Source organism: Ictidomys tridecemlineatus, chromosome 10, assembly GCF_052094955.1.
Source record: "Ictidomys tridecemlineatus isolate mIctTri1 chromosome 10, mIctTri1.hap1, whole genome shotgun sequence".
NCBI lineage: Eukaryota > Metazoa > Chordata > Mammalia > Rodentia > Sciuridae > Ictidomys > Ictidomys tridecemlineatus.
In genome coordinates, this window is record NC_135486.1 from 55,571,230 (window position 1) to 55,595,392 (window position 24,163).

Genomic DNA, 24,163 nt, shown 5'->3' on the forward strand with positions numbered 1-24,163 from the left:
GAATATAAAGGAAAGATATAATCTCAGATTAAGTGAATACATTGAATTAGGTGGAGAGATTCCCTCCATAGTCTCCAATTTCCTTCCTATGGAGTGTAAATAGCTTCGTACAGGATGACACTTTCTACAGGCCAGCATCAGGGAATCAGCATCCTAGAGAATAAAAGTAAGTCCATCATATCTAACTACTAATCAATAGTGTCACTGGAAAAAAACCCAAGTCTTAATGAAGTGGTCTAAGATTCTGCCAGGGTTCGTTTATACAGGGCCTAGAGCAGTGGCTCCTTAAAAAATAAATAAATAAATAAATAAAATTGTTAGGCTGAAATGATCTTCTCTGACCTTGGATGTTGTCTGTGTTCAAAGTAAACTGTGGTGGGGCTCCAGGTCTACTAAACCATTTACAGAGAGAGACTGTCAGAGCCCCCACTGGCTTGTTGAATAGTCCCTTGCTTTAATGAGTGTGGTTTGCAGATGAAGCAGGGTGCAGAGCTCCACCCTGTGCCCTGCCCACCTGCTGCCTCATAAGCTTGCTCAATGCCAGGAGTGTCCCACTCATCACATGCTCTATTTGTTCAGAGCTTCTTGGTCATGAATAGAATAGACCCACATTCAAACACCATCTACACTCTATCATGGTAGACTTGCGTCAAAAAAATTCCTTTAGTTACATCAATTAAGATGAAAGTGCGTGACCACAGAACCCAGGACAAGGACAGACTCCAGGACAGCTACCAGACTTTTCAGTGTGCCAGCTGTCTTTCTGGGGGCAGGGGCTGCTATCTCCATTCTCCCTGGAGCATTTCCTTCACCTTACAAGGTGCATTTAGTAATCAAGGAAGAAAGAAGATCTGCAGTCCCCTCTCTTATAATGGCTGGTCACTGCATTCCCCTCCTGAGTTGGCACCTCCACATGGTGTTGAGTGTAGGGGACAACCAACATGACAAGGGCAGTGCACACCAAGTATCATATTCACACATCAATTTCTTTCTTTGTTTCCTTCTTTTTTCTGCAGTGCTGGGGATGGAACCCAGGGCTTCCTATATACTAAGCACTAGGCACTAGGCCCTAAACCACTAAGCCACAGCCCAACCCAATTTCTTTTCAATGAACACTCATCTTTTTCTTTTAAATTTTTTTTCTTTTTTTTTAGTTGTGGATGGATGCAATAGCTTTATTTAATTTATTTATTTTTTATGTGGTGCTGAGGATCAAACTCAGTGCCTCACACATGCTAGATGAGCATTTCACCACTGAGCCACAACCCCAGCCCTCAGTGGACACTCATGCTTCTAAAAAAGGACTTGTGGATTACAACAGACACTGCTCACCTCAGTTACTCCACTTCGAGACAGCTGCTCCTGCATCTGCTTGACACTACCACTAAACCTGGTGCTTGCTTTTTCATGGCTTCTGTGGTTGCTTTTCAGATCAGGTTCAGCCAGAGATGGCAGAGATCACCCTTCGTGTGTCTATTGTCCTCCCTTTTGCCCCAGCACAGTGTCCTTCCATTCATCTCACCCCATGTCTTCATCATCCACTGACTCTCAACAGGATGGAGAACAGGAACTGAGTATTCAGAGATGTGTAAGATACAGTGTGGTTGAGGGAAAACATAAATAAATAAGGTAGAGGGTTGTGTCTTAATAAAGGGAGACATTCGAGCTTCCGGGAGGGGGCACCTGGTTAGGCTACCCAGTTAGAAACTACCCTGCCTTCATTTTTGAGAAAGAGAAGACAGTGTATGCTTTTTTCAGGGAATAGTAAGTAGATAACTAGTTTGAGATGGTGACCAATGAGATATGGGCAGTATCAGAAAAAAGAATCAATTGCCTCATAGGTTTTTAGATGGCATTTAGATGGCATTAGATGGCATTTAGATGGCATTAGATGGCATAGGTTTTTAGATGGTTAGTGCTATTGTATTAGTCAATAAAGAAAATTCTGAGTAATTGGGTTTGTGAGAGAAGCACCTGAACTGCTTATTCATCTCTTTCAAAAATATTTCTTTACCACATGCTTTATGCTGGGAACTGTGCTAGTCTGAGAAAGCTGCATTTTATTATTATAGTTGATATTCTGAGTTTTAGAGGTATTGTAGCATCTCAGCTTATAGTCCGCAGATTCATTACAGGTTAGGAAAAATTTAAAAAATAAAAGTATTAGCACAACATTGAGATTTAAATGTACAGTATAAAGTTTAGGAATCTGTTATATTAAAAAATTGAACTATACATAGCTGCTTATTTTCTTATCATCCACTATAGGATTATTCACTCTGCTATTTTATGGCCAATATATTTATCTGTTTTAATAATGGCTAATTTTGCAGAATAAAATAAAATAGAATAAAATCTGGTTGTCAATTAGATCTTTGACAAAACACATGGATTATCATTTCTTCCTATTTATTTTTCTTTTTTCAATACTGGGAATTGAACCCAAGGCCTTGTCTATGCTGAACATATTCTTCACCACTACTACTAGGCTACACCAACAGTCCAAACATGAGTTATCTGTCATTTCAGTCATGGGACCAGACACCACTAGCCATCATGTGTGTCCTATCCTAACTTCAGGGAAGGTTCCCAACTGGGCATGGAGGGAGTCACCTAAGAAGTCTCCCTACTGGTGAAACTTGCAAACCACAAAGTACAAAATGATAAAATTACATCAAAACCTACCATATTCTTTGGAGAACTCATCCAACCAATGGTCAAACCAAGGTACTACATTTGTTGAAGATAAACCAGGCAATATTATGACTTAATCGAACTCAAATCTTTCACTGGTATCCCAGGAGGACCAGATGTTTTGTAATGGAAATCCCTATGTTAGTCACAACACAGTAGCACAGCTTTGTGAGTCGGATTCCCCCAGCTCTGGTAATAACATTGTAATTCTCCCTGACTTGTCCCTTAGGCTATTTCACTAAAGTGCAGATAAGTTAGACTTCAGTTTTTGCTGTCGATATTCCTCTGGGATTCTGTGTGTCCCATAAGAAGTCATTTGTATGATCCAACTTGCCTAGCTCAGAAATAAGCATAGGTGTTCATACATAAATCCTTTAAAAGGCAAACATTAGCTGGGTGTGGTGGTGCACTTCTGTAATCCCAGCAGCCTGGGAGGCTGAGGCAGAGTACCATAAGTTCAAAGCCAGCCTCAGCAACTTAGTGAGACCTTGTCTCAAAATAAAATATAAAAAGGGATGGGGATTGTGGCTCACTGGTTGAGTGCCCCTGGGCTCAATCCCCAGTGGGGGGAAAAAAACATAAAAAAGGGCAAATACTGTGTTAGGAACTATGAATTTAAACAACAAATGGAAAGAGATTTTCCAAACATTAGAGTTTTTCAGGAATAGCAAAACAACTCAATGAGAATATATGTGACAGTAAAATAAGAGTACATACATAGAGGTTGAGGCAAGGGGAAGCTTTTGAAGGTGAAATGAGGAAGATTAGATAAGTTGTTTCAAATCAATTGTCCTTGGGTACAAGGATCAATAACAAGGGTGGCATCAGTCCAAGGTTGGATAGGCAGTTGCTGGGCAGATGCCCTTGCAGAAATACTTTCTGTGTAAGATTGTGGTGGCCTTTGTCTAAGGTTGTGGTTCTAGCACAGTCTTTTGTGATAGTTCTTTCAATCAAACATACTTGTGTGAGATCCCTTTCTTCATATTCTCCCACTTGACTGATTGATTGTTTGATTTCCTAGGACTTCATACAAACAGCTCCATTTGATTCTGACAATTTTCACAGGGACTTAATATCTAATATGCAAGTTAAGAGAAGGAAGATGTGTTAGTCTCCTAGGGTTGCAAAAAACTACCACAAACTAGATGGCTTGTTTTTTCATAATTCTGTAAGTTAGAAATCCCAGTTCAAGGTGTCTGCAGGGCCTTGTTCCTTCTTAGGCTCTAAGGGAGGATCATCCCTGACCTTCCTAGCTTCTAGTGACTTTTAGTGATCCCTATTATTTCTTGGTTTGTAGCATTGTGTGTCTGTGTCCAATTTTTTTCTTCTTATAAGGACACTATTAATTCAATATAACATCATCTTCATTTTATTGCATTTACAAAGATTATTTCTTCCTCCTCCTCCTCCTCCTCCTCCTCCTCCTCCTCCTCCTCCTTCTAGAGGATGGAGTGGGATGCAATGCAGGGCCTCACATATGCTAAGCACACAATCAACCACCAAGTTACAATCTACCACAGTCTACCTCCAACCCCTCTATTTCTAAATAAGGTCATATTCACAGGTAGCAGGGGTTAGGAACATCTCTTTTGGGGGGACTTTTCAATCTACAATAAAGGAAACTGCAGCCTTTTCAGTTTTGTTCTTTTTAATAAAAGGAGACATAAAAATGTGTGTGTGTGTGTGTGTGTGTGATAAATCCAAGATGCTACAAATTTTCTTAAAAAAATGTTTTAAAGTTACATGAAAGGCATTTTATTATAATTTTAAGATGTGTCCTAAAAAATTAAAAGATCTAAAAACTTGAAAATGTTATCAGCATTATTTAATTTTATTTTGAAGTTTTGTTTTATTTTGGTTTTTTGCAGTGCTGGGGATCAAACCCAGGGTTGCACACATGCTAAGCAAGTGCTGCATCACTGAGCTAAACCCTCAGTCCTATTTTTGAACTTTTAACATGTGAATCAAACATGCTAATAGGATTGATGAAGACAGAAACGCCATATGGTAGCAGTTGAGCAGATAACTGTGCAGACATGAAAGTGGAAGTAAAAGCAATTCTTTGAGTCCCTAAAGATTAGCTATTGACAGCACTGCTTTTAGCACCTCCATAGACTATCAGTCATTTTTTCCTTTGTAGAAGCATGGCACATAGAGTCGAAACACTAAGATTATATAGATATTTGCAACATAAAAACTGTCCTAGTGTTAAGCACTAAAAGTGCAATGGTTGCCTACATAATCCAATACACAGTCCTATGGTTTGGATCTTGAGTGTCACTTCTATGTCAAATGTTTGTTCCCCAGTGCAGCACTATTAGGAGGTGGTAAAAACTTCAAAAGGTGGGGTCTATTGGAGGGGACTGTGGGACTCCTTTCTTTTATATCCCCATTATGATGTCCAGCATCACCACAGACCCAGAAGCAAAGAGAAGCAGGCAACCAACCATGGACTGAAACCATAAGCAAAATAAACCTTCCTTCTGTATAAGTTTATTATGTCAGGTATTTTGTTCCAGTAATAGAAAGCTGACTAAAACACTGGGGATTGATGCCCCAGACCAGATGTATGATTTAAATTGGCATATAGGAGGCAGAAGCAGGAGGACTACAAGTTTCAGAACAGCCTAGACAACTAGGACACTCTGCCTCAAAATAAAATTTGAAAAGGGCTGAGAATGTAGCTTAGTGGCCCTGGGTTCAATACCTAGTACCACAAAATTAATTAATTAATTAGCAGAGATAGCACTCCATTCATTTGAAAAGAATTATACTTTTATACAATCATCTCTTTTAGCAAAAAAAATTTCTCAATTACCCTTCAATTCATATCCCCACAGTAAAATACTTTCAAAGTAATCTGTAGAATTTCATTTTAAACCATACCCTGCCTAAAAAGCCCCATTTACAATCCTCCTTTTGTTGTGGAACTATATAGAATCTCACACAAATGAATTTATAGACATTCTAAAATTGCAGGTATGCTCTAACACTCCAGCTTAATACTTACAAATCATTATAAATATAGAGGGCAACTGGACTGTCCAAAAGCAAAACTGACAATACTAAGCCAGTCTACCTCTGGCTTTCTCAAAGTCATCCTCACTATGCATTATGCTCCATCAAAGTAACACTCAAGAATAAATTGGAGGTCTGGGGATGTAATTCAGTGGTAGAGCATTTGCCTAGCATGTGCAAGGTCTTGAGTTCAATTAATCAATTGTTCACTTGTGTTCCAGTACCCAGTAACACACACACACACACACACACACACACACACACACACAATTGTCAGTCACTTTTTCTAACATTCATTTGTGATCCTGCAAAATAGTTCCAACCTAGGTCCATGAAGATGCCACTTATAGAATGGTATCATGATAAATCACATATAATAAGATATGCCTCTGACAAGTGAAAATTAACTGAAATTTTTGTATATGCTCCTAGAAGAAGGCAATTAAACTAATGATTTGACACTCCTCACTTGTGTTATAAATGTTATTTCAAGTGATCTGAAAGAGTTGATGAACTTTTACTGTGTGTTTAAGTTACTCCCAGGGAGTACTTGACATCTATAAAGTACCCACTTCCTATGTTATGGCTAAAATGTCATGTTCTTTTGTGCAAGGTAATAGATCTAAGTTCTCACATTATTCTCAAAAAAAAAAAAAGCGAGAGAAAGAAGGAAAAGAAAAGAAATAAAGTAAAGTTGAAAATAAACCAAAATGTAACAAGGGTTCAGAGATTATCTGATCCAGATAAGAAGACACTCAAGCCTTTTAAAACAAACTTCCCAAGTCAGTGACTGTCACCTTGATTGGTTAAGCTGCACTAGGAGACTTCCCACAGGATGCCATGTGAAAGATGTGCTAAGACTCAGAATGTCCTTGAGTGTATCTCTTGTCAGCTGGAACAGCATTTGAGATTTTCTATATTTAAGTCATTCCTTACTTTCCTTGTCCAGGATCCTCTTTCCAAATGCCCTCATGGTGCTCTGCACAGCACTAATCACACTGTATAAATCACCAAGTGCTTCCCCCCACCCTGTCACCACTGGATGATGAACAGATCTAGAAGAGACCTTCTCTTAGTTGTCCCTTGTGTTCCCAGGGCCTAATGCAGCGTCCAATGAATGGTAAATGCTCAGTAAGCTTTTGCTCAATGAAAAAGTATTCCTAAAAAGGACAGTACACGAAGCCTGCCTTTCCCATCTGGGTATAAATGTATTGTGTCGAAGTTTATTGAAGAAGTTACTTCACAAGTCACTAAAGGAATGGGATATAATTTGTGTGCTTGTTCTTCCAAAGGGATAGAAGGAAGGATGGAATTAAAGTTTAGGAATTTTCTATTTAGGAAAAGTATAGGTTTTAAAGCAAACCCCAGTCATCAGCTGTGCAGAATGAAGGGTTACAGTGGGGATGGGTCACTGGCAGGGACAGGTGAGGAAACTGGGAACCTGCACTGGAAATTAGCAGCTCTCCACTTCCATAAGTGACACAAGGCTCTTTCCACCACTGGGCTTCTTATCAGATCAGCCTAAGTCAGGGTGAAGGGATTTCTTTTTTATTTTAGGCTAAAGGGGTTTTAAAATGCATTGGGCTTTATGTAGGCTGAGGTATTCCTATCCCATGCTAATTACCAACAATGATAACAGTCCCTTTTCATGGATGAAGCTAACCAACGTCATGTAAGCATCCTTGCTGAGGCAAAAGACCCATCCTTGTTGAGGCAAAAGACCTTTTGCTTACTGATTCAGAAAGGGTGGATTAAGGGTAATGGACATCACATCAGACTGAACCGTTTTACCAAATTGCCTCTGCAACTCCCTTTCATTTAGGATAAGGGTGTTTGTAGACACAGGCTCTATTTCTATAACTCTCCTCCAAAGAGGAGACAGAAAGTGAATGGTCTGCTTCAACACAAGGGATAGCTCCTCTGGGCCTGGAGGAGGCAAGGAGACTTCTTCCACCCTGGTGCTAAGTAAAGTTTCTGGTTCTGGTGTTCAGCCTTCTGTTCTGTTCCCTCCTCTGATACAGCTGGGAGCTACACAGTAACCTCAGAGGTTCAAACCTCTCTGACTTGATTCACTGTCTTCTTCCTTTCCCTGCCACAGCCATATTCCAGTTTTTGCCCTGATGGCCTCTCTGGCAATGAATTCTGACCTATTTGATTCTTTTTTTTCTCCTGTCTCTCTACCCCATCACCACTTGATTCCGGTTTGATGTCTTTTTTTCTTTGTTAAGCAATGCTAGATCACGTGGCCTTGTTTGAGGGGTCTTGCGCACAAGCAGAGGGATTGTGAAGTAAATGAGGTCACTTGCCTTGAACTCGTCTGAGGCTATGGAAAGGGTCCTCGGCGATTTTAAATTTGTTGTGTGTAATATTCTTCACATGTTTGCACATACAGACGTATACATATAAAAATACATTCCATAAACTTGGGCCCCCACACCAGTAACTGTCCCTGGTCTTGAATAAAAGGTTCTATGCAGTCACAACCCATCTCAGACTAACTACACTGTCAGGCAGCCTGACCTGGCCTAGAAAATTCCATTCCCCAAATCCAATCCCTTAGGGTCTTCCAGGCCCCATCACAGACAATAGCCTTCTATGTTCCCCCATCTGTTTATCACAGATTAAGACTCGTCTCTGATCTCTCTGAGCTTTTCTTGACCAGAATCTGGGGTTGTGCAGATAAGAGCCTGGTCTCTGCCTTGGCTTGTATCTTTGTTTTTTCTAAGACATCCTCTTTCTAGTCATTTTCCCCCACTGAGAATACAGCTCTCTCCTGTTTTTAAAGGCACATGTCATGATACAAAATAGAATTCCATTTGGTAGTAAAAAAAAAAAAAAATCACAGCACTACTGAAAATCTTAATGAAAACTAAGCAGCAGAATTCAAGGTCAGTCTGTTGAGACAGATTCCTGAGCATTTTTATCTCCCTTGCAAATGATAATTTTGGAGTAAACTCCAGACTACTGTTTAGCTTTAGTTACTCAATTAGTTCATCTTTAAATGGGCATTTCCTCTGCCATTGGGTGATGTTAGGGAGGTAACTCTTCTGGTCTCATCTGATAGAAAGCTATGAAAGTTCATCAAAGGACTGAGCTCTTTTCTGCTCCAGGGCATTTGAACACACCCTCTCAACCCAAAGTACTCTTATCCATCCTAACTCAGTATTATAAACAGTCTTCCCTGGCTATCTAAAGGAAATCCACTGTCATTCTCCAAGCACATTTTGTTTCCTTCTCAGAATAAGTAATTATATATGTATTTGTTTATTTACTTCTTTTTTCCTGTACCTTTCAAACCAAGGTCCATGAATGTAAGAACCATGGTCACCTTTTCTGCAGCACAAGTACCATCCAAAGCCCTGTGTAATCACTCCCCATTGAAACCTGACAGATTGTTGTCATTGCCATTACAGTGGACCAGATCTCATAGTCCAGATAAGACAGGCATAGATGTTTGCCCTAAGCTTGTGGTAGGGCTCTTCCTAAACAGGCAGGAACAAGGGAACTTGGTTATCATTACCACCTCTTTCAGAGTTCAGAAGTTTTCCTTTGTGGAGATACAGGTGATGTATGGCATCTCCAAAGTTTCTACTTTCTCTTCTACCTACAACTTCCCCAAACAGGCTGGCTCTCCAGTGCTTGCTTACTGAAAGGGTGGATTAAGGGTAATGCATACCACATCAGACTGAACAGTGTTACCAAATTGCCTCTGCAACTCCCTTTCATTTAGGATAAGGGTGTTTTCAGATACCGACTCTATTTCTATAACTCTCCCCCAAAGAGGAGACAGAAAGTGAGTGGTCTGCTTCAATACAAGGGATAGCTCCTCTGGGCCTGGAGGAGGCAAGGAGACTTCTTCTACTCTGGTGCTAAGTAAGGTTTCTAGTTTTGGTGTTCAGTTAGTTGTGAGCCTTTGACACTATTGGGAATGGGGAGACCCAGTGTTCTGTTCTGTTCTTCTGTTCTGTTCCCTCCTCTGATACAGCTGGGAGCTACACAGTAACCTCAGAGGTTCAAAGAGCGATTAGAAATTTATATTGAGTTCACTTAGCCCCAGAATTCAGGGTCCTCTCTTGGTAGTCAGTATCTACACATCAGAAATGTGGGATAGAAATGAGGAATAAAGAGGATGGGGATGGAGCAACAGAATTCCAGCTTCCATCAAGAATTTGTGGTCTGGTCCAATCTGGGTTAGTCTTGGCAAAATATTAACTTGTAAGTTATTTGTTCTGGCTGCTTTTAGCTGTTTGTTCCTACAGAATGAGTTGTTTGTATGGACGCTAGCTCGGGATATCTTAGAAACCAGAGTTTGCTTCTACAATTAATGTGAACAAAGCAGTGTGCTCATACATTTTAAAAATCTCTAGGATCCCAGTCCTCCATTATCCTTTAAGAATACGGACATCTTTATCCTGAAGTCAAAACTGGTTGTGTGTTAGTTAGATTTTAGACATCATGATGAAATACCTAAGAAAATCAACTTAAATGGAATAAAAGATTTTTTTTTGGCTCACAGTTTCAAAGGTTTTGGTCCATAGTTGCTCAACCCTATCATTTTGGGCCTGTGGCAGCAAAGCACATCATGGCAGGAGTGCTTCGCTAAGGAAGTCTATTCACCTTATGCTGGACAGGAAGCAAACAGAACAAGAGGAAAAGCTAGGGTTCCACTATCCTCTTTAAGTGAATGCCCCCTAATAACCTAACTTTCTCCCACTAGGCTCCACCTCCTAAAGGTCTCCCACTTCCCAATAGTGCCAAAGGCTCACAACTAATTTTTTAACACATGGTCCTTTGGGGGACACCTCCAACCTTAGCAGTTCTGAAATAGGGACTGTTTCTCTCTTTAACATTTACCATGAGTCAGTCATGACAATTAGTGGTTCTGAGGCTAGTACAATATGTCAGTCAGTTTGCCTGCAGGTATCTATGGAGAGAATTCAGAAGTGATTAATTCTGACACCCCTACCTTTTCTAGCTGGAAGGAAAAACTCCCAGTCAAGATTCCCATTTAATGCAGAATGAACTGTTTCTTGGGAGTTTTGCCACTGCAGGCAGAGTACTGAAAACCAAGGGAGTTAGCAGATCAGCGAAAGCAGGCTAATGAAGAAAATGACTGCAAAAGCAGCCTTTCCCGGACTTCAGTATCATACTGTGTTGCGCTTGTATTTTTGGTATCCGTTGATTGATTGAGAAGATACAGAATGACAAAAAGATGTTATGAATTCAGTCATGCTTTTAAATAGATCTATGTCTAATTAGATACAGAAGCATCTACACACATTTCCAAAACATAATGAGTATATTTATATAAGACATTCTACATTCAGTCTCCAGACAAGGCTTGGTGGACATATGGATGCCTGGATTCCTTGCAACACTCCAGAACTGTCCAGGCATCTACATCCTTCATATTCTAACCATTAGTTAGATACTGTTGCAAAGGGCCTGGCCTTTCAGACTGGATGCCGACAGTTTGATTTGTTCAATGTGGTGACAAACCCTACCAGTAGTCACACCCTCAGGAATCAGAAACCACTGATCAAGTGGGAAGAGGCCCAGGATATGGATCAGCTCCAGGGAGGAAGGCTAGCAAGAGTCACATATGGTGTAAAGAAATTTGTCCAGCAGGCTGGGGCTCAGGGACAGACTCCATTTATTGGAGGCTGTTGGAGTTAGGGTGCTAGAACATGATAAGTGACCACTGGGGAATGGGGAAAGAATCCAAGGGCATAATGGGGTACAGCAATTCATGGGGCATACAGGAGAACATGGCTTACCCTTGGAGCTGGTTAGCAGCAAAGGACATTAGTGAGCAAAGAAAGTTAGCAAACATGGCACAACATGACATCCTGAATCTGCAGGGGCTTTTGACTTAATTCTCATGGTGGATAAGGCTGGGATTACAGACATCTGGATTGATTTTAGGATCTGGGGCCAGACTGAGCCAGCCAATGGAGACATCAGAACATTCAGCTAAGGAGATGAAGACAGAAGCATCAGAGGCAACCTAGTGCTATGGATAAGCCCAAGAAAATGGCAGAACACCCAGTTCTTAAAACAATATCACCCAGACTCCAAATACATCAGCACACACTCCCTGAGACTTACTCAAGTAAGTTATTCAGAAAGAGGAGGGTGGGGATCTCCATGGAACTCTTCTGAGCCTCCCCTCTTTTTGCACTCCACATGTAAAGTTGCATTCAGTGGGGGAAAACATTAATACTTGGGGCTTCACTTCCAAAAAAAGAAAATGAGAGTGAAACAGCTTTATGGGCAGAATCTCTGTGGGATCTCTTGATTCAAATCCTTATTGTAATTCAGGAGCCAAAAGCTTTTCCACACCACCCCCACAACTCAGACTGAAGCCGCCTCTCCAGACTGGAAGAAACAGCTCCTAGAAACAACCCCCTCCCCAAGTCCTACAGAAACAGCTCCACATCTTTTGTCTATGCATCAAAAACAGGATGATTAACGTAGATGGTGGTGATGCTTAAAAAAGGATCACTGAGACCCAGGGATATTATCTAACTGCCAGTTTCTCAAAAATGCTTTTTTTTTTTTTTTTTAACAAACCTCAAAGTACTCCCTATCAAACACACCCAATGGAGCAGCATGGAAGGCCAGGACAATACACTGAAATGAGTAGTGCTCAGAATAGCAAAAAGTTCTGGGAATGGCCTAACGTCAAAACAATGCATCATAGTGAGGAGGGACTCCTGCCCTGAGAACAGCCTCCACGGAGGGCAATAAATAAATGTTCAGAAAAAAGAAAACACACCACCCAGGAAAAGAGCAAGCCCAGAGCTGTGTGGGAGTCTCATCATGACTCTGACAGGTAACACACACTACCAACCTCTCCTGAAAGGGTCATCTTTTAACAAGAAAGGATTATAGTTAATCCAAGAGAGAATTTTCAGGTGAAGCGTTTTACCTCCCTTCAATTTTGTGCTAACTTAAAAATCCCTTTCAGGCAATAATGATGCCTGTTCAGGTTGGATTTTCCACCCAGTTTGTGCCCTAAGGTAGGCATCATATTCCACCTCAACCCTGACATAGACACTCCTTCTACAAATCAAATGAGGAGCTTCCTTATTTTTCTTCTGTTCTGGTCACACTCATCGTAAAATGGAGTTTCTAGAGGCAAAAGAAGGCATGGCTGGTCCCCTTTCCATGTCATCTCCTCCTTCTACAACACAGATAAACTAAAGGTAGTTTAATCCCATAAGTCATCAGGCTTTAATAATAATATAAACAGCATAAAAAACTGGCATTTAGTATCTGCCTCATGGGAGCTCAGTGCCACATGCACAGAGTGACTGCTAATGGTTTCTGGTATGGAGGATGCATTTGGTTGCTTACTCAATCCATGCACTCCTCCTTTCATTTTTCCTAAGGGAACTCTGACCCATCTCTCCCTCAGGAAACTCAAGTGACACATAGGAAATTGACCCCATTCCCATCTCCAGAGGTAGGTGCTGATGGATCTAAATGAATCACAGAGCTTGCTGGGGATGTACTTAGAAGCACAAACACAAGCTTATCGCTTTCCTCTAGCAATTTCCTAGACAGGGGCATGACTGTGACCTAAGTCAGTATGTTCAGCCTGAAGAGGACTTCCAGTTCATACTTCTCTTTCTTCTCTCTCCATTTGGATGCAAACAAAGCATAATACCCCGGTTCCTGGTGGTACTCATCTCAGTACCATGAAGGAAATCATTGGGAGAGTAAAGCTAACACAGAAAGGTCAGATAAGTCATCATGCAGAAATGGAGCCAAAGCCTTAATCATTCTCCACCTGGAGGTCTGCCCTACCTCAAGACTTCTTGATAGGTGAGATGATAAATGCCCCTATTATTTAAGCTAGTTTTATTTAAATGTTATTACTTGCAGCCCAAAGCATCCTAGCTGATATGTGATATATATTCAGTCAGTCTCTCTTCCCCTTTTTATTTCTTTCTTTACGTGGAGGCCGTCTTCCTCTGCTGCTCTTCCAGTCTTGCGACCTTAGGAAAATTCTTCCATTTTTCCCTGGTGTTTGGTGTTCTCATATTTAATAAAAGAGATAAACCAGAATGATCTGTAAGATGCTTTCAAATTTTAATATGTATTGTAAAAAGATTGTATGCTTTTTACTAAAAAGACAAATGTCATATTAAGTAAGATAAGGTGCTGAGATGAGTTCAAACTATTTCAAGCTGAAAGCAGAGAGCTGCCAAGGCAGTAAAAAGGATGGCTTGAGAAGACATGAAGCAACCTCCCATAAACAGCAGGCTTCAAGTCAATGAACACAGAAAATCAATGAGGTGAAAACCATGTACCCCTGAGAACGAATAAGGTGAAAATAAATTGACCGCAAAAATCATATATTCCCTTTCATAGTCAGCCAAATATACACTAAATTCTCAATCACTCCACTGTGCCTCCTGGCTGTATATAGCCAAAGAAGATAGGGAGGTAGGGTCCTAATGCCTGAGTCATGAGAAAAGGACAGTTGAAAGCACTGGAATGATCAGAGAAAGAAGGAATGTCACATGGGTCAAGAGGCTCTGAGTCAATCTTAGAGACCCCCCCCCCCCCACACACACACACCTTTCCACATCCATGTGGCTGTTTTGCTCATTTTGAGTCTCTGGTTATTATGTGCTGGCAATGACCTAAGTTCCCAGTAGTAGCACCCCAGTAAAGAATTGTCCAATTGCTGTTCCTACATAACTACTGCCTCCAACAAGACAGGGATACAGTAAAGAAATCATTTATTTTTTTATTTTTATTTTCTAGCAAACCCATGGGCTCAAGTGATCTTTCTGCCTCAGCCTCCTGAGATATTAGAACTACAAGCATATAACAACCTGGCCTGGTTGTAGAGAAGGAACATTGAGCATAAGTAATTGAGTGGCTGTCAATTTGGGGATGAGAATAGGGGAGCATTACCCCATGAGAACTCAGAGACAAGCAAGTCATTCTATGTCCCAGGTAGTGATGACAGTGAGAGCTTGGGAACTGTATACCATTGGTATCCAAATTAGGAAGAGAAAGAGGTGCCTATTAACGCAGTATGGGATCCCCTATGGAGGCCCTCTATCCTATAGCATAGTCCTGGCATAAAAACAAGTTCTACATACAATTGCTGCATTGATGACTAAACTGGGACGGAAGTAGAGAGAGAATACATCTAGTGACTATACTTTATGGTAACAAGATATAGGGGAAATTGAACAACAGTTAGAAAATTGGGGGATGTGCCTTTAAATAATAATAGAGATGGATCCAATATAACAGTAAAATATTTATACTGATTCTCCGCCCACTTTGCCCTTGGAATCACCTGGAGAGGTTAAAAAATAATAGCTATCATGCTTGACTCTGTCCAGAGGAACTTTTATTCAATTGATCCAGAGTAAGGCTCAAGTTTGGAACCACCAAAGTAGGGTAAAGAATGGTAAAAAGCAGCCCTTCCTATTGATTCTTCAAGTGCAGTTTTAACAATTGATAAGGTGCTTTTTACAATTGATGTGGTTTGGATAAGTGTCCCTGAAAGAACCACAGTTTGATACTACCAGGTGGTAGTACCTTAAGAGAGGAGGCCTACTGGGAGGTCTTCCTGTCATTGGGGGCTTCACTTGAAGGGATTGTGGGATGCAAGCCCCTCCTCTTCCTTCCTCTTTTGCATCCTGGCCATGAGGCAAATCATTTTGTCACACACTGCCGCATGATGGGCTGCCTCATCACAGTCTCAAAAGCAATGGGAACAATCAATTATGGGATGAAACCTCCAAAACTCTAAGCCAAAATAATTTTTTTTCTCTATATGATTATTCATATATTTTGTTCCAGTAATAAAAAGTTGACTAACACAATGATACAAGTATGTCTCTGCTTTTCTATCGACTAGCACTACCAGAACCATCAGCCCAAAGCCCTCTCTTCAGCAATCTTAATGGTTTCTCCATTACTTGCAAGTTAAAAATCCTGGAGCAAATTAAAAGTTTTCTCATGCCTTCCTTCTTCTGATTCATCAACAGCAGTGTCATCTTTCACACTTAAGACATGTACCAAGGAAATTTCTGACTTTCAAAAGTAAAGATTAAAAAGAAAAAATAAAACTTTTTAGAAAACTGATTTATAAACCAGTCTTGGCAATGCACACCCATAATCCCAGTGACTACAGAGGCTGAGGTAAGAGGATTGCAAGTTCAAGGCCAGCCTCAGCAACTTAGTGAGGCCCTAAGCAATTTAGCAAGACCCTGTTTCAAAATAAAGAATAAAAAGGGCTGATGACGTGACTCAATGATTAAACTCCCCTGGGTTCAAACCCCTGTATCAAAAAACAAAAACAACAATAACAACAACAAAAACAATTTGACTTATAAACATTTGTCAAAATCAAAGAGAGTATCTAAAAACAGAAACAAACCAGTTTAAAATTTTTTTCTCTTGGTGGACACAGGTATCAAAAAGAGAAGGAACTAAAAAAGATTTGTTCAAAAATCATTAGATTATTTACTGATGGTCAGCTGAGCAGATGGGAAGCTAATTTCCCAAACACGGACTCTCTTTAAGTTCATTAAAGTTTATTTTTAAATTGTTTAAACATTTTTTTAGCAATATTAACTTCTTCCTAGAAGGAAGATGAGAAATATATCATGAAAAAGTTCTTCAGACCAGGTTTGGGAATTTATCCTTTAAATTTTAAACTCTTGGGCTGTTCAGATATATAGTCACTCTTACCACATAGCAGAACAATAGAGAAGAAATGGATGTCACAGAATTTTTTTTTAAGCATTTTTTTTTAAAGAGAGAGTGAGAGAGGAGAGAGAGAGAGAGAATTTTTAATATTTATTTATTTTTTTTTAGTTCTCGGCGGACACAACATCTTTGTTGGTATGTGGTGCTGAGGATCGAACCCGGGTCGCACGCATGCCAGGCGAGCGTGCTACCGTTTGAACCACATCCCCAGCCCCTATGTCACAGAATTTTAAAATTCTCAGACAAGAGAGTACATTTTTATTTATTTATTTATTTATTTATTTATAGCAGCACTAGGAATCAAACATAGGACCTTGAGCATGCTAGGCAAGAGCTCTTCCATGGATCTACATTCCCAGTCAGCTATTAAACCAAATATATATATTATTCTGGTACCATTTAATACTCAACCTAAAATCAGTAAGTAATGTTTTCAAGCTTTCTAGAGGAAAAAAAAATGATCTGATCCAACATTTCTACACCTGACATTAAATATAAGGGAAAATGAAAGACATTTTATTACATGAGGATTCTTGTAAAAATAAATTACTCTACTTTATTCTTTGAAAAACACTAAAAAAGCATAGCAAAACAAAAATTAAATTGGAATAAATATCTAGAAAGAGGAATGCGAACTGTAAGAAATATGATGAACAATTCATTAAGTAAATTTTAGAGCTTGAATAGGGTACAATACTGTTATTGTAAAATATAAAACAAGGAATGGGGGTATAGTTCGATGGTAGAGCTCATGCCTAGCGTGTACAAGACCATGAGTTCGATCCCCAGCCCTGCGGAAGGAAGGAAGGAAGGAAGGAAGGAAGGAAGGAAGGAAGGAAGGAAGGAAGGAAGGAAGGAAGGAAGGAAGGAAGGAAGGAAGGAAGGAAGGAAGGAAGGATTTCTTAAGATAGCATATTCTAAGAAAATGGCACTACTCTCTCTACTCTCTTCTGTGACATCCATTTCTTCTCTATTGTTCTGCTATGTGGCAAGAGTGACTATGTATCTGAATAGCCCGAGAGTCTTCTGCCTGGTGGACATTTTTTTTTTTTAACACACTGATGTTAGCTTCTAGTAAAATGCCTCTTCCCTCAAGCATCACTAAAGCTTGAGATGTTCTGAACTCACTCCTATATTTGGCACTACATGTGAATAATCCTAAAAAGACTTTCAATAAATAAAGCAAGAGGTTATAATAAGGGTATCAATATGAAAATGGACAGCATCTTGGAGTTTTGCCCTCCTAGTCCCAAAGCACAGAGCAAAGGTCAGTTCTTCCAAAATGTCTTTCATAAGAAAGCCAAAGGAGAAACTGCCTGACACACAGTAGGCAATTCATACATGTTTTTTTTTAATTAAATAGAAACAATTTAGGCATTTTATAAAAATGTGTGTGACATAAAAACACAAATGTATTCTTAGGTATGTAACATAAAACCACAGTAAGTAATAGTTAAACATATCTTATTCATTGGATTTGTTAGAAGTCATATTTGAGGGCAATAGTTATTTATGACTATGTGTTTATGGGTTCTAGAAATCCTGAGGACACTCAACAAGCCCAAGAAAGAACTTTACCCCAATCCTATACTGTGCTGAGTATGGTTGGCTTTTAATTCATGAGATTGTATTTTTGAATACATTTCCTAAACAGAACAAAGTAGAATGTATTTTGTTGAAACACAATTCTTTTGGCAAATTGTAGGGCATGATGTAACTCGGGGCATGTTGTATCAGAAAAGAGGAAACTTAACTTGCTGGCTGCTACCCGCTTCCCAGTCCTGGGGCCACATGTGGCTAAGAGAGCACCTAGCGGTTAACCAGAAGGCATTGCCATGGGTTGTGATGAAGAATGGGACCACCTCTAGGATAGGCTCAGATCCCTTCTGCCCTCAAGGACAGCTCGAGTCTCCCATTACTTCCTGTAGGATGGGTGTAGATGTAAATTCTCCCCACTCTGCTGACCTTTATCCTGATTGGCTCCTGTACATTATATTAGCGGTGTATGTTTTCTCATTAAACGGGATCCTGCTTTGACTGATCTCCCTGGCGCATCTGATTGTCCTCCTGTAAGGGAGGGCTGGGTGCGGGCAGCCAGTCGACCTCCTGGTGGGGGCTTGCTCCCCCAATCTCTCCCGCAGGTCAGGAGGGAACAGGGGGCTAAAAACTTATCAAATACTTATCAAATCTTTAGGTATTGCAAGCACATTGCTGATCATTCAGCATCTGCATTTTCTGTACTGCTTTCACCTGTGGCTTTTCATGTGATCATCATAAAACTCTGTGAAGGAAGCATGGGTTAATGTCATCATTTTTACCAGAGAGAACTGAAGTCCAGCAAGGTTAACAATTTTGTCCAGAAATTAACTCTATGTAGAGTCAGGATTGAAAAGTGAATCTTTAAAACATAATCCATTGATTGGAAGAAAAATCAAAGGACATAGAAATGTTCTTTTGTGGTCCAGCTATTCAGTGGCCCAGAAGAGCTTCCAGTGAGCCCAAAAAATGTCTGTGTACCTACTGCAGGCATCCAGCCATTAGCCAAGCAGCCCTTGCAGAATCTGATTCTAATTAGTAGTTCACCACATACAATGTGCCAGGCATAAGGCCAAGGAGTTTCATGTGCAATTTTTCATTTAAGTTAATAATCCCTGTAAACCTGTGCGCCTTTCCCTACTTTTACTTGCATCTGTCAAGCCCTTTTACACCTTTTGCACCTTTGTTCTCATGTTCCCTTTCACAGACTACTCTTCCTCTGGGTCTCAGCAGAAATATTACCTCCTCAGAAAGGCCATCCCTGAACACCATGTTTCAGGTTTCTCAAATATTTTGAATATTCTTTAGGACATTTACATTTAGGGAGGGAGAGAGAGAGAAAAAAAAGAGAATTTGTTTACGTGGGTTATATTTCTCTGCATTGGGAACTAAAACAAAAATTTTAAAAACTGTTAATTCATTTAAAATAATGATAACAAATTCCTTACATGCTAACTTAAATAATATATTTTTATGGACAATGACTACATTCATCTAAAACAATTTATGAGAAGAGTGACATTAGTTTATAGTTTTGTAATTCTCTTTAATGTTTGGCCTAAGAGAAAATATCTCTTTCATTATTCAATCTGTTGGGATATGTTGTTTTGGTTGAAGTATATAAAAAATTTGGCCTTGTGCAGTTATGAAGTTGGAAAAAGGAGTAATATGGTAATAATCTTTTCAGATAGTATATATATTCTTATTTGCCATTACACCAATATTTGCTATGTAGTAGTTTCTGAAAGCTTAGTGGCAAAATGGAATCTGAAATTATATCAATTTTTCTACCCTATCACATTAAAATTCATTGGCACACATGTAATGGATCTTTTCCCCATTCATGATTCTGTAACACTGTACATTGATCATTTAGAAAATAGTAGTTAACTGAGTTATGCAGCTCTCTCAAATGTTGGCACATTTCACTATACAAAGTCAAAAAATCACTTTCATTAATATCAACATTGATGTCATCACTAAAAGGGTTTAAGTACTGGGAATCTGTCAAGATCAAGGTGGAAGATAAAAAATTTCCAAAATTTTAAATTTTACTTGAAAGCTTGAACTTTATTATGAGTAACAAATATGTCAGTTATTTTCCTTTAAATGACAAGCTCACTTCATTTTTTTTCCTGAGAAAATGTCTCCCAATTATTCAAGTGTGTATAACAATAATTTTCCTGTCAATCATATTTACATAAAAGTGGTATTCCATGAAAACAGCAGCTAGTTTAGCTAGCAACTCGAACAACTGAATAAGTGCTTTACCTCAAAATAGCTATTCTATTTTGATATGTCATAGAAATACCTTATGCATGGTTCCTCTAGAGTTTAGACCTGGAATGTCCCCAAAGGCTTGTATGTTAGAGGCTTGGTCCCCATCCTATGGCATTGTTGGTAAGTGATTGAACCTTTAAGAGGCAAGGAGTACTGGGAGGTCTTAAGTCACTGGTGAGGTGGTGTGCCCTTAAAGGGGATAGTAGGACCCCAGCCTCTTCCTCTTCCTCATTGTTTTACATCCTAGCCATGAGGTGAAGAAACTTGCTCCGCCATGCATTCCCCAACTTGATGTGCTGTCTCACCATAAGTCCAAAAGCAATAGGCTAATTAAGCCTAGACTTAAATCTATGAAACTGTGAACCAAAACAAAGCTTATATCTTTATGTTGATTGTATCAGGTATTCATTATAGGAATAGAAATCTGACAACACACTTCCTGTTTTCATAGAAAATATATTTTAAAATATGTATTCAGTGGTTGAGATATGATAAAATTAATAACGTTTTTACTGCTTCATCAAGAACACTCAAGTGAAACTGGCAACTTATTTGTTTATTTTTACAATAAGTGTGTGGTGATGAAGAATACAATTGCTACTAGTGTAATCTGATGCCATTATTCCATACTTGCTGAGATGCAAGCAGTTTTATCCACCATGGCTTTTACCTTATCAATGCTAAAGTCAAGACAGTAGTCCCCTCTTATCCAAAGAGAATATATTTCAAGATCCCTAGTGGATACCCAAAATTGCAATTAGGACCAAAACCTATCTATATATAATTTTTTTCTATACATACACACCTACAATAAAGTTTGATTTATAAATGAGGCACAATAAGAGCTTAATAGTAAGGAATAATAAATAGAACAATTATAATAATATGCTTTAATAAAATTTTGTGAATGAGGAGTGTGTGTGTGTATGTGTGTGTGTGTCTCAAAATGTCTTACTGTGCTCACCCTTCTTGGGATAATATGAGATGAAACAATTCCTCTATGATGAGATGAAATGAAGTGAATTACATAAGCACTGTGACATAGCATTAGGCTACCCTTTAAGGGTATAGAATGGAAGCACTGCAGTGCTGTGACAGTTGATCTAATAACCAAGATGGCTACTGAGTGACTAATGGGAGAGTAGCACATATAGCATGGATATGCTGAACAAAGGAATGATTCAAATCCTCAGCAGGATTGAACAAGATAGCATAATATTTCATCATGTTACTTAGAATGGTGGCAACTTAAAACTTGAGAAATAGTTATTTCTGGAATTTCCATCTAATATTTTTGGACCACAGTTGGCTTTGGGTAACTGAAGCCACAGAAAGTGAAACTGTGAATAAAGGGGGAACTACTACACAATGAAAAGTGGAAACTAACATCTTAGTGTTATTATGAAAACTATCTTGACTTGTGGACTCCCTGAGAGTGTTTCAGCCTCTATCCCCACTCCCTATGAAGGATGTGCAAACCACATTTTGAGAACTGTTACCATTTCAAGAGGGGTTTCCTTTGCTTGCAGCTGTCTCATGGACCAGATCACTTCTTACCATTATATACCATGTCTTTTTGTTTCTCCTTTAAATCTGCTCCCACCCCACTTTGAACGTAAGTTCCATATGAGTTCTATATTTCCAGTGACTATCTTGGTAACTACCACATTGTAGGTACCCAATTATTTTTGGTTGATCAACTAATTTTCCATATAAAGAAGTCAAGATTAGAGGGGTTGGTGTTTATTCAAATGAAAAGGAAAAAGCAGGACTAAAGTTTGAAAGTTGGCCTTTTGCTGAGTCTTCTACACTAGTCATCAATAAGAGAAAGTTAATTAGAAGCTTCCACAAAATAGTATTTTATATTCATATCTGCAAAACCTAATGGATGGGCTGGGGATGTGGCTCAAGCGGTAGCATGCTCACCTGCCATGCATGCGGCCCGGGTTCCATCCTCAGCACCACATACAAACAAAGATGTTGTGTCTGCAGAAAACTAAAAAATAAATATTAAAAAAATTCTCTCTCTCTCCCTCTCTCTTTAAAAAAAAAAACCCTAATGGATGACTTTTTTTGGCTTTTGTTTGGTCCATCTGCTTATATTGAAGGAAATAATACCATTGGATACTATTGAAATAACAATGAAATGTTAAACTAAGAACCTCATTCCTCAGACACCCCTTATCTCTCTCCCACCATCTCCCACCAGGGGCACTATCCCACACCAACTTTCTGAATGGTCAAAGGCTACAGTGACTGAGGGGGAAAAGGATCTGATGACAGATGGGCCTGCAGTTTCAGCTTCTCAGGAGGCTGAGGCAGAAGGATCCCTTGAACTCAGGAATTCTGGGCCAGCCTGAGCAACACAGAGAACAGAGAGAGAATGAAGCAGTCTTTTTCCTGTCCATTTTTGTTGTGTGACAGCTAGCAAGAGACCAAGATCATAATCCTAGTCATGCTTATTTAATTATTTTTTTTTCAAACCAGTCCTTTTATCTGTAAAATGACAAATAATGTGCATACAAGGACTAGCACCAAATGTTGCTTGCATTCTCATTAAAGGTCTGCAGGAGTGTGTAGCCACCATCCCACCTGATCTGAATTTGCCTTTTAAGAAAATCAAACATACACTGGACTTGATACTGGCACGTCTTGATGGACCTTTTTCAGATACAGGCTAAACACCAGCAGTGTGGCCATAGCTATCGGGTGCTTAGGCTTTCAAAAACCACGGGGAAGAAACACAGCACTCTCCCCAATCACCAAAATCCTGGAGGCGGCTGAAATGGACAGCTGCGGGGCGCTGAGGGCCCTGTGGGCTGCAGCAGGAGGCCGGGGCATGTGGCTCAGAGCCTGGGCAGCAGCCACAGGTGGAGCCTGCTTGGGGCTGCTTCGCACCTGTCCCAGTGGTTTCCCGGCACCTCTGGCTGCGCGCGAAAATCTTCAAAGGCATTGAGAGGAATGAGCCAGGGTTACAGCAAGCGCAGTATCAGCAGGCTCACCCCCTTTCACCATCACGGCCATAATCCCCTCTTTGTGTTCTCAGCAAGCACCGAACCATTTGTAATTCCTCTCCCTTTTCCAGGTCCAAAGAGGCCCAGGAGACCAGCCTTGATCATTACGTTCCTCTCCGTCGTGCAAGGGGTAGCTCTGGGTCAGAGGCAACAGCTTCCAGCCAGTTCCTGGGCCCACAGAGCCCTGGGCAGCTCTTCCCACACTCAGTAGCCTGGGGCTGGTGATGCATTCTGATGAGGGGAGGAAGTGGCCCAGCCAGTTCCTGGGGCCAGAGAGGGAGACTAACACCTCCCACTGGAGTCCTTAAAGGAAAACACTTTGGGGACCATTAAAAGTGAAAGTGGCTCTGCTCACACAAACAATAACCACAAAAACCCTGAATCCATGCTAAGAGGTTCCAGGGGAAGGAATTAGCTCTCTCAGATTTACTTATTGCTCAGAATGCCAGGAATTGGTCCAAAATTCCCAGGATAAGAGTAGAATAGCCAAGCTGGAATTGAATTTTCTACTCCCCCCACAACAACCTCCCACCCCAGCCCCAAGACTATGTTCCATTTACAGTAAGTAAAGTCTGAAAAAGAGAAAGAGAAAGAAAGAGAAGGGTGGAGGTTCTCAACCCATCAGGAAAAAATAATAATTTAACAAACCTTCCCTGAGAAAATCAAGGTGTCAGGTCTGGTTCTAAACTGCTCAAATGTAACGTAACATTTAATCTCACACATTTCTCTGAGCATAAAATACATGTTTATTATTCCCATTTTGCAGACGAGGACACCAAGGGCACAGAGGTATTAAACAAACTTTCAACTGGATGAAGAAACTCCCCTGAGTACTGCTCCTTTTCTGTTCTATAAAACCAGGCTAGTCAGCTGAC

At 40.0% G+C, this 24,163-nt stretch overlaps 1 long non-coding RNA gene across 2 annotated transcripts in view; it reads right to left on the reverse strand.

Annotated features, from left to right (window-relative positions):
• The window catches only part of LOC110598261 (uncharacterized), a 52,853-nt gene that overhangs the window by 13,445 nt on the left and 15,245 nt on the right, over nucleotides 1-24,163 (reverse strand). The gene's annotated exons all lie outside the window — the stretch shown is intronic.